This window comes from Oncorhynchus kisutch, unplaced genomic scaffold (genome assembly GCF_002021735.2).
Source record: "Oncorhynchus kisutch isolate 150728-3 unplaced genomic scaffold, Okis_V2 scaffold2442, whole genome shotgun sequence".
NCBI lineage: Eukaryota > Metazoa > Chordata > Actinopteri > Salmoniformes > Salmonidae > Oncorhynchus > Oncorhynchus kisutch.
This window is the reverse complement of record NW_022264387.1, coordinates 136,874-147,673: the sequence shown is the minus strand read 5'-3', so window position 1 is coordinate 147,673 and position 10,800 is coordinate 136,874. Positions and strand designations below refer to the sequence as shown.

General features: G+C 44.0%; 1 long non-coding RNA gene across 1 annotated transcript; it reads left to right on the top strand.

Moving 5' to 3' along the window:
- The first annotated feature begins 3,061 nt into the window (after window positions 1-3,061).
- Window positions 3,062-10,748, top strand: LOC116370070 (uncharacterized). The gene is made up of 4 exons (XR_004208696.1): window positions 3,062-3,490; window positions 5,607-5,705; window positions 10,327-10,443; window positions 10,699-10,748. It is a non-coding gene; the product is annotated as an uncharacterized LOC116370070 (long non-coding RNA).
- Window positions 10,749-10,800: the final 52 nt, after the last annotated feature.

Below are 10,800 nucleotides of genomic sequence, written 5' to 3'. Positions count from 1 at the left end.
GTTAGATGAATGCATATCTCTCTGTCTGTTAGGAGATAGATGGTTAGATGAATGCATATCTCTCTGTCTGTTAGGAGATAGATGGTTAGATGAATGCATATCTCTCTGTCTGTTAGGAGATAGATGGTTAGATGAATGCATATCTCTCTGTCTGTTAGGAGATAGATGGTTAGATGAATGCATATCTCTCTGTCTGTTAGGAGATAGATGGTTAGATGAACTCATATCTCTCTGTCCGTTCTTCCCTGAAACTTCCATTTTCCTTATCCACCTTTCTTTTGCTACTTTTTGAGAGCGACATGTTCTCTTGCCATCTGTCACATCTGCTCCGCCCTCTTGTGTTCATCCGGTGTCTTTTTGACCTGCAGCCCCAGTACACTGGGTTCCCCTGTGCTGCTCCACCAGTACACTGGGTTCCCCTGTGCTGCTCCACCAGTACACTGGGTTCCCCTGTGCTCCACCAGTACACTGGGTTCCCCTGTGCTCCACCAGTACACTGGGTTCCCCTGTGCTCCACCAGTACACTGGGTTCCCCTGTGCTCCACCAGTACACTGGGTTCCCCTGTGCCGCTCCACCAGTACACTGGGTTCCCCTGTGCCGCTCCACCAGTACACTGGGTTCCCCTGTGCCGCTCCCCCAGTACACTGGGTTCCCCTGTGCCGCTCCCCCAGTACACTGGGTTCCCCCGTGCTGCTCCCCCAGTACACTGGGTTCCCCTGCGCTGCTCCCCCAGTACACTGGGTTCCCCTGTGCTGCTCCACCTAACACTGGGTTCCCCTGTGCCCCTCCACCAGTACACTGGGTTCCCCTGTGCTGCTCCACCAGTACACTGGGTTCCCCTGTGCCCCTCCCCCAGTACACTGGGTTCCCCTGTGCTGCTCCACCTAACACTGGGTTCCCCCGTGCCCCTCCACCAGTACACTGGGTTCCCCTGTGCTGCTCCACCAGTACACTGGGTTCCCCTGTGCCCCTCCCCCAGTACACTGGGTTCCCCTGTGCCGCTCCACCAGTACACTGGGTTCCCCTGTGCCGCTCCACCAGTACACTGGGTTCCCCTGTGCCGCTCCACCAGTACACGGGGTTCCCCTGAGCTGCTCCACCAGTACACTGGGTTCCCCTGTGCCGCTCCACCAGTACACTGGGTTCCCCTGTGCCGCTCCACCAGTACACTGGGTTCCCCTGTGCCGCTCCACCAGTACACTGGGTTCCCCTGTGCCGCTCCACCAGTACACTGGGTTCCCCTGTGCCGCTCCACCAGTACACTGGGTTCCCCTGTGCCGCTCCACCAGTACACGGGGTTCCCCTGAGCTGCTCCACCAGTACACTGGGTTCCCCTGTGCTGCTCCACCAGTACACTGGGTTCCCCCGTGCTGTTCCACCAGTACACTGGGTTCCCCCGTGCCGTTCCACCAGTACACTGGGTTCCCCTGTGCCGCTCCACCAGTACACTGGGTTCCCCTGTGCCGCTCCACCAGTACACTGGGTTCCCCTGTGCCGCTCCACCAGTACACTGGGTTCCCCTGTGCCGCTCCACCAGTACACTGGGCTCCCCTGTGCCGCTCCCCCAGAACACTGGGTTCCCCTGTGCCGCTCCACCAGTACACTGGGTTCCCCTGTGCCGCTCCACCAGTACACTGGGTTCCCCTGTGCTGCTCCACCAGTACACTGCGTTCCCCTGTGCCGCTCCACCAGTACACTGGGTTCCCCTGTCCCCTGTGCTGCTCCCCCAGTACACTGCGTTCCCCTGTGCTGCTCCACCAGTACACTGGGTTCCCCTGTTCTGCTCCACCAGTACACTGGGTTCCCCTGTTCCCCTCCACCAGTACATTGCGTTCCCCTGTGCCGCTCCACCAGTACACTGGGTTCCCCTGTGCTGCTCCACCAGTACACTGGGTTCCCCTGTCCCCTGTGCTGCTCCACCAGTACACTGGGTTCCCCTGTGCGGCTCCACCAGTACACTGGGTTCCGCTGAGCTGCTCCACCAGTACACTGGGTTCCGCTGTGCTGCTCCACCAGTACACTGGGTTCCCCCGTGCTGTTCCACCAGTACACTGGGTTCCCCTGTGCCGCTCCACCAGTACACTGGGTTCCCCTGTGCCGCTCCACCAGTACACTGGGTTCCCCTGTGCCGCTCCACCAGTACACTGGGTTCCCCTGTGCCGCTCCACCAGTACACTGGGTTCCCCTGTCCCCTGTGCTGCTCCCCCAGTACACTGCGTTCCCCTGTGCTGCTCCACCAGTACACTGGGTTCCCCTGTGCCGCTCCACCAGTACACTGTGTTCCCCTGTGCCGCTCCACCAGTACACTGGGTTCCCCTGTGCCGCTCCACCAGTACACTGGGTTCCCCTGTCCCCTGTGCTGCTCCCCCAGTACACTGCGTTCCCCTGTGCTGCTCCACCAGTACACTGGGTTCCCCTGTGCTGCTCCACCAGTACACTGGGTTCCCCTGTCCCCTGTGCTGCTCCACCAGTACACTGGGTTCCCCTGTGCGGCTCCACCAGTACACTGGGTTCCGCTGAGCTGCTCCACCAGTACACTGGGTTCCGCTGTGCTGCTCCACCAGTACACTGGGTTCCCCTGTGCCGCTCCACCAGTACACTGGGTTCCCCTGTGTCGCTCCACCAGTACACTGGGTTCCCCTGTGCCGCTCCACCAGTACACTGGGTTCCCCTGTCCCCTGTGCTGCTCCCCCAGTACACTGCGTTCCCCTGTGCTGCTCCACCAGTACACTGGGTTCCCCTGTGCTGCTCCACCAGTACACTGGGTTCCCCTGTGCCCCTCCACCAGTACACTGCGTTCCCCTGTGCCGCTCCACCAGTACACTGGGTTCCCCTGTCCCCTGTGCTGCTCCACCGAACACTATCAAGCTAACGAACGTTGACGTTAAAAAGTAGTGTGGACTAGAGCTGTTTTTTCCCACCAATCAACACACAGAGAAATAAACAAAGATTTATAATTTAGTAGAGATTTTGCTGATTTTATGAACTTAATCAGATCTAAAAAAAAATATTGTCACTGAATGTATTATGTACTAATCAATGTTGTTCCATTTGTAGTGTTGACCTCTTCACTGTGCTAATATTATATGCTAATTATGTTCATTTGTAGTGTTGACCTCTTCACTGTGCTAATATTATATGCTAATTATGTTCATTTGTAGTGTTGACCTCTTCACTGTGCTAATATTATATGCTAATTATGTTCTGACCCACAGACTTTAACTCAGAAAACAATTGTCCCGAAGCCAAACCTAGTTGACGAACCCTGTTTTATAGTATTCCATGGCCTTTACTGGCCAACTGCTGTTATGGTTATGATATACTATGGTGTTGTGTCACTAGACTTTGACCAGATATTATTACATCCAAAGATCAACTGAACCTAGAATATAGATACAGAGACACTTGTCATCAGGAAGGTGATCTCTCAGCACAACGGAAAATATCTCAATGACTTGACATGTTCTGGTTGTGAATTCAGGCTACAAGGTAAGAATCTTCCCAGTGATTATTGTAAAGTGTGAGAAATTAAATGTCTGGTGTTATTTTAGTTTAGTGAATGACAGTAAAACACTCAGATCTAACAGTCCATTTCACCTGGGACAGCTACGTGACAGTTCAATCATACAAAATGGCGCTAACTGGGTGTAGTCAAGTCACATTATAACATGTTGTTCATATAGCTAACTGGGTGTAGTCAAGTCACATTCAATAACATGTTGTTCATACAGCTAACTGGGTGTAGGCAAGTCACATTATAACATGTTGTTCATATAGCTAACTGGGTGTAGGCAAGTCACATTATAACATGTTGTTCATATAGCTAACTGGGTGTAGGCAAGTCACATTATAACATGTTGTTCATACAGCTAACTGGGTGTAGGCAAGTCACATTATAACATGTTGTTCATATAGCTAACTGGGTGTAGGCAAGTCACATTATAACATGTTGTTCATATAGCTAACTGGGTGTAGTCAAGTCATATTATAACATGTTGTTCATATAGCTAACTGGGTGTAGTCAAGTCATATTATAACATGTTGTTCATATAGCTAACTGGGTGTAGGCAAGTCACATTCAATAACATGTTGTTCATACAGCTAACTGGGTGTAGGCAAGTCACATTATAACATGTTGTTCATATAGCTAACTGGGTGTAGGCAAGTCACATTATAACATGTTGTTCATATAGCTAACTGGGTGTAGGCAAGTCACATTATAACATGTTGTTCATATAGCTAACTGGGTGGAGTCAAGTCACATTATAACATGTTGTTCATATAGCTAACTGGGTGGAGTCAAGTCACATTATAACATGTTGTTCATACATCTAACTGGGTGTAGTCAAGTCACATTATAACATGTTGTTCATATAGCTAACTGGGTGTAGTCAAGTCACATTATAACATGTTGTTCATATAGCTAACTGGGTGTAGTCAAGTCACATTATAACATGTTGTTCATATAGCTAACTGGGTGTAGTCAAGTCACATTATAACATGTTGTTCATATAGCTAACTGGGTGTAGTCAAGTCACATTATAACATGTTGTTCATATAGCTAACTGGGTGTAGTCAAGTCACATTATAACATGTTGTTCATATAGCTAACTGGGTGTAGGCAAGTCACATTATAACATGTTGTTCATATAGCTAACTGGGTGTAGTCAAGTCACATTATAACATGTTGTTCATATAGCTAACTGGGTGTAGTCAAGTCACATTATAACATGTTGTTCATACATCGTATATTGAGGTTATTTTACCATTTGTATGTTTTATGTATAAATTGTAAGTCGTCTTTCAGAATATCAGAACATTTGTTCTTTCTAAATTCCAATGAGCTCCTGCTTCCTGTGTAATTTGGTATGAAACCACTGAACAGACTTTTCTTAACATTAATATTATGAACTGAATTCAGTTACAGCATCATCATATCATGTTGAACAAAGCAACACACTAGAATGAGAGACATTATTCAAAGAGAAAGTGACACATTATAATTCATATTATTATATATTAGATATTGTTATTATTACTATTATTATATTATTATTATTATGGACAAAAGGTGAAAAATATAAAATCACCTGACTGTTTGGATGTGTCTGTTAGTAAATGTTTATTTCTAAGAGATAATGAATAAAATAATTAGTTGTCACTGTGTTAACCACAACCAACATGTTGGATCTCTGTTTAGTTGTCACTGTGTTAACCACAACCAACATGTTGGATCTCTGTTTAGTTGTCACTGTGTTAACCACAACCAACATGTTGGATCTCTGTTTAGTTGTCACTGTGTTAACTACAACCAACATGTTGGATCTCTGTTTAGTTGTCACTGTGTTAACCACAACCAACATGTTGGATCTCTGTTTAGTTGTCACTGTGTTAACCACAACCAACATGTTGGATCTCTGTTTAGTTGTCACTGTGTTAACCACAACCAACATGTTGGATCTCTGTTTAGTTGTCACTGTGTTAAACACAACCAACATGTTGGATCTCTGTTTAGTTGTCATTGTGTTAACCACAACCAACATGTTGGATCTCTGTTTAGTTGTCACTGTGTTAACCACAACCAACATGTTGGATCTCTGTTTAGGGGTCAGTTCTCTAAAATGAGTCTCTCTGGGGAGAGAGAGGAGGGGGGCCCTGCCTCTAAAATGAGACTCTCTGGGGAACATGACACCAAAGCTAAGAGGTGAGATTACAATCTTGTTTGTTTCTAAAACGTGTTTCCATCATTTTTTCACATCTGTTATTTATCAGACAGTATTGCTCAGGGGAACCTTGTCTGTAAATTATTGTTGTTCTAACATTTTAATTCATAGTTTTTTGTGGATTAATTTTTGTTTTGCAAAACGCTATATAGCTGGAATGAAATGTTTGTATCCTGTATGTGAGACTGTGATATGTGGTTGTCTCACCAGCACACACACACACACACACACACACACACACACACACACACACACACACACACACACACACCCCTCTATAAAATTGTAGCATGACACAATCATTTAGCCTCTTAATTATTATCTAATATGTTGGCAGGCATAACTTTATAGTTTTTATTCTGATCGTTGTTACAAGCTGAATTCTGACAATATATCCGTTATATCAACACACTCTTCACTCCTGTTGAAACCAAAAAGGGTTCTATCTTCCTACAATAAACAGAACCACTGAGGTTCTATATAGAACCCTTTATAGGAGGTTAGGAAGTGTCTGACTATACAGTATATATAGAATATATATAGAACCCTTTATAGGAGGTTAGGAAGTGTCTGAGTATACAGTATATATAGAACCCTTTATAGGAGGTTAGCCTGTCTGAGTATACAGTATATATAGAATATATATAGAACCCTTTATAGGAGGTTAGGAAGTGTCTGACTATACAGTATATATAGAATATATATAGAACCCTTTATAGGAGGTTAGCCTGTCTGAGTATACAGTATATATAGAATATATATAGAACCCTTTATAGGAGGTTAGGAAGTGTCTGACTATACAGTATATATAGAATATATATAGAACCCTTTATAGGAGGTTAGGAAGTGTCTGAGTATACAGTATATATAGAACCCTTTATAGGAGGTTAGGAAGTGTCTGAGTATACAGTATATATAGAATATATATAGAACCCTTTATAGGAGGTTAGGAAGTGTCTGAGTATACAGTATATATACAATATATATAGAACCCTTTATAGGTGGTTAGGAAGTGTCTGAATATACAGTATATATACAATATATATAGAACCCTTTATAGGAGGTTAGCCTGTCTGAGTATACAGTATATATAGAACCCTTTATAGGAGGTTAGGAAGTGTCTGAGTATACAGTATATATAGAATATATATAGAACCCTTTATAGGAGGTTAGGATGTGTCTGAGTATACAGTATATATAGAACCCTTTATAGGAGGTCAGGAAGTGTCTGAGTATACAGTATATATAGAACCCTTTATAGGAGGTCAGGAAGTGTCTGAGTATACAGTATATATAGAATATATATAGAACCCTTTATAGGAGGTTAGGAAGTGTCTGAGTATACAGTATATATAGAATATATATAGAACCCTTTATAGGAGGTCAGGAAGTGTCTGAGTATACAGTATATAGAACCCTTTATAGGAGGTCAGGAAGTGTCTGAGTATACAGTATATATAGAATATATATAGAACCCTTTATAGGAGGTTAGGAAGTGTCTGAGTATACAGTATATATAGAACCCTTTATAGGAGGTCAGGAAGTGTCTGAGTATACAGTATATATAGAATATATATAGAACCCTTTATAGGAGGTTAGCCTGTCTGAGTATACAGTATATATAGAATATATATAGAACCCTTTATAGGAGGTTAGCCTGTCTGAGTATACAGTATATATTTAACCCTTTATAGGAGGTTAGCCTGTCTGAGTATACAGTATATATAGAACCCTTTATAGGGCTCTTTGGTCAGAACTCTAGAGGTTCTTCTTCACTGAATTGATCTTCATTATATCTAAACACACTGGTGGTCAGGGAGGCATCTCTTTGTTTGAACGATGGTCCACGTCAACTCTGGCATTACAATACATACATTACAATACAACGTTGACCATTAGTTACAGCAAACAACAAACATGTCTCTTCTGCTCCGTTCTTAACCCCTCCTCTCTTCACTAGATGGACAGTAACTTTAGTGTTTAACCCCTCCTCTCTTCACTAGATGGACGGTAACTTTAGTGTTTAACCCCTCCTCTCTTCACTAGATGGACGGTAACTTTAGTGTTTATCCCCTCTGTGTCCAAGGACCAAACTTTTGAAAATTATTTTCGGTGCGCCTCAAGTAGGCTTGAAACATGACATTTACAACAACGTTTTTTTCTGATAACTAGTTAATTGCATCCGCCATGGAGCCCAGTTTCATAATATTACGTTAAATAGTAATCGCTAAAAAACAGGCCTTATTTTAGGTCATTCTTCTCCCTGCCAGCTCCTATTAGTTCTATTGAGCTCCGTGGAACCAACTCACCTTCTGAACGTTCTATTCCCAGCTCATTGTTCTGCGTCACAATGGCAGCTTCACCATTGTATCAATGACACCTGCTGAGCCTAGCAGGTGTCGTGAATGAGTTGTGTAGTACCCACAGAAGGCCACAGAGAGGAGCAAGAGAGCTATAAACCCATACTGTTTTTTGCCTTAAAAACCCTGAACCTAACAATCAAACCAAATGTATTTATAAAGCAGCATCTAACCCTACGTATGACCTATTTTAGCCTAAACCCTAATTATTTTAGAAACTGTTATAGTAATAATATTATGTTAGTAAATACCATTATAGTACTAAATAGCACTGATTATTTTGTTAATCTAAACCTGTCTCAGCATTTTGCTGTTTTTGTTTTGTTATTTTATTATATTTATTATTTCAAGGCAGAACACTTGATCAACAAGACACCTGTTTTATTTTTCATATGTGATTTGAACTGGGTGACCAAGTGACCTCTATGTGAAAGTCCAGAAATTGGCTTGGAAAAGATGGGGCAGGTTTGAGATCTAAGGAATTAATGAGAAAAATATACTTTATTTATCAGCTGCCCCACCAACGTCTGTCCGTGAATTAATAACTTTTTAGGAGAGAAAAAAAGTGAGGTATTGAATAGCAGGTATTGAATCCCAGGTAAATACCTCAACCTTAGTTTATATAAATGCATTATAAAAACTACTTAGGACAGCTCACGAGGTTTCCTAAATATCTGCCGACTAGATGGGACTAGAGACTTCATGCATAGTTATTAACCACCCACGTATACCCATAAGTGTAAAAATTCTTTATTCTCATCACTTATAAGACCAATGTTCTACTCTGAGACACTTTGGCGATATGGTCCCAGATCTCAACATATTGAATGTTTGTTTTACATAATAATCCAAAATGAATATTACTAATGTAACCCACTGTAAAGACTGGGTTTAGTTGGTTGTGTTGCACTGCTCATGTCCGCGTTCTGGAACTGTCCGCGTCTCCGTACAGAACTGTCCTCGTCTCCGTACAGAACTGTCCACGTCCCCGTACAGAACTGTCCGCGTCCCCGTACAGAACTGTCCGCGTCCCCGTACAGAACTGTCCGCGTCCACGTTCGGTGTGGCGCCAAGCCGGTTACGCACAGAGTGGACTGAGGTGATCTTGGGGAATAACGACGGAGTTTGTTACAGTGTTGAGACACCGAAGTTTATTGTTCAATTTGCTTTTTTCTTTACGGTCAGGGACAGTATGAGTGTAGCCAGATCCTTTTCACTTTCTATCCTTGTTTCATTTTGTTGTTCACCGGATTCGTCATCATCATCGAGATGAGGGCCAGAAACGACCTGCAAGTTATCCTAGCCAGTCGGTACAGCTCGGTAAGCTAGCTAGCTACTCTACCAGCAGCATCCTAGTTATCCTAGCTAGTCGGTACAGCTCGGTAAGCTAGCTAGCTACTCTACCAGCAGCATCCTAGTTATCCTAGCTAGTCGGTACAGCTCGGTAAGCTAGCTAGCTACTCTACCAGCAGCATCCTAGTTATCCTAGCTAGTCGGTACAGCTCGGTAAGCTAGCTAGCTACTCTACCAGCAGCATCCTAGTTATCCTAGCTAGTCGGTACAGCTCGGTAAGCTAGCTAGCTACTCTACCAGCAGCATCCTAGTTACCATAGCTACCACTACATCATCACCGGCTGTCTGCATTTCTTCTGGACCGATGGAGCTCCCCGGTTGTTTCTTCCACCTGTTAAATCCCGGTGAGGCTTCTCCCTCTCTCGTTGACGGATGCTGGCTACCTCTGTCCGGTTCTCCTCTCTTCACTAGATGGACGGTAACTTTAGTTTTTAACCCCTCTGTGTCCAAGGACCGAACTTTTGAATATTATTTTCAGGGCGCCTCAATAGCAGGTATTGAACACCGGGTAAATAATCACTAGTCAGAACCTCAACCTCAGTAGACATTCATTATAAAAAATCTTCTTAATATCTGAAATTGTGAGTAAACAACCTCGAGAGTGCGTCTTCCAGCCCTCCAATAAATTACATAATTCAACACCCGGTTAGTAAATTTACATAAACATCCCCCGGAGAAGGCAGAGTAACGACACCAGCCTTTTAGCGGGGCTGACAGACTGACTACAACGCTCGCGACGCTAAATGAATTTCGTTATTAAAAATGACACACTGCTCGCGCCATTAACTAACGTCTGGAAGTCAGTTCTATTTGTGAAACTCTTCTTATGTTTCCCCATCTGAGCTCAGAGTAGATGAGAGATGTAATGTTTGTCTCTGTTGTGTTGAAGTCCAATCAAGCAGGAGAGACCAGCCTCCCCTGTTCCCAGCTGTGTGTCCATGAAGAGTGATAAGTCTATGGGTGACCCTATATACTTTAGAGAGGGAGACTTTTCTACTGAACAAAGGTAAGAAGAACTCATGGGTCCTGGTCAGTGAGTTAAACAACACTGTCTCTAGTCATTTCTCCTCTCCCATTTTCCCATTTATTGTTGTTGTTTTCATAATCCATAGGCTCATCCTTTTGTCCATTTTCGTAGTCGTAAAACAATATTAAACAAACACAACATTCCCTCCGTGTGTGAGTGTGTGTGTGTGTGTGTGTGTGTGTGTGTGTGTGTACTCCCTGGATGAGGAGATGTAATCTCATGTTTTGTCCACAGAAACCAACAGGAGAGATCAGAGTCAGAGATTCTCAGTGGTCAGTCTTCCCAGAGTCATCAAACAGACCTGGCCTCCATATTCAGTGTATGTGGTCCTGTTAT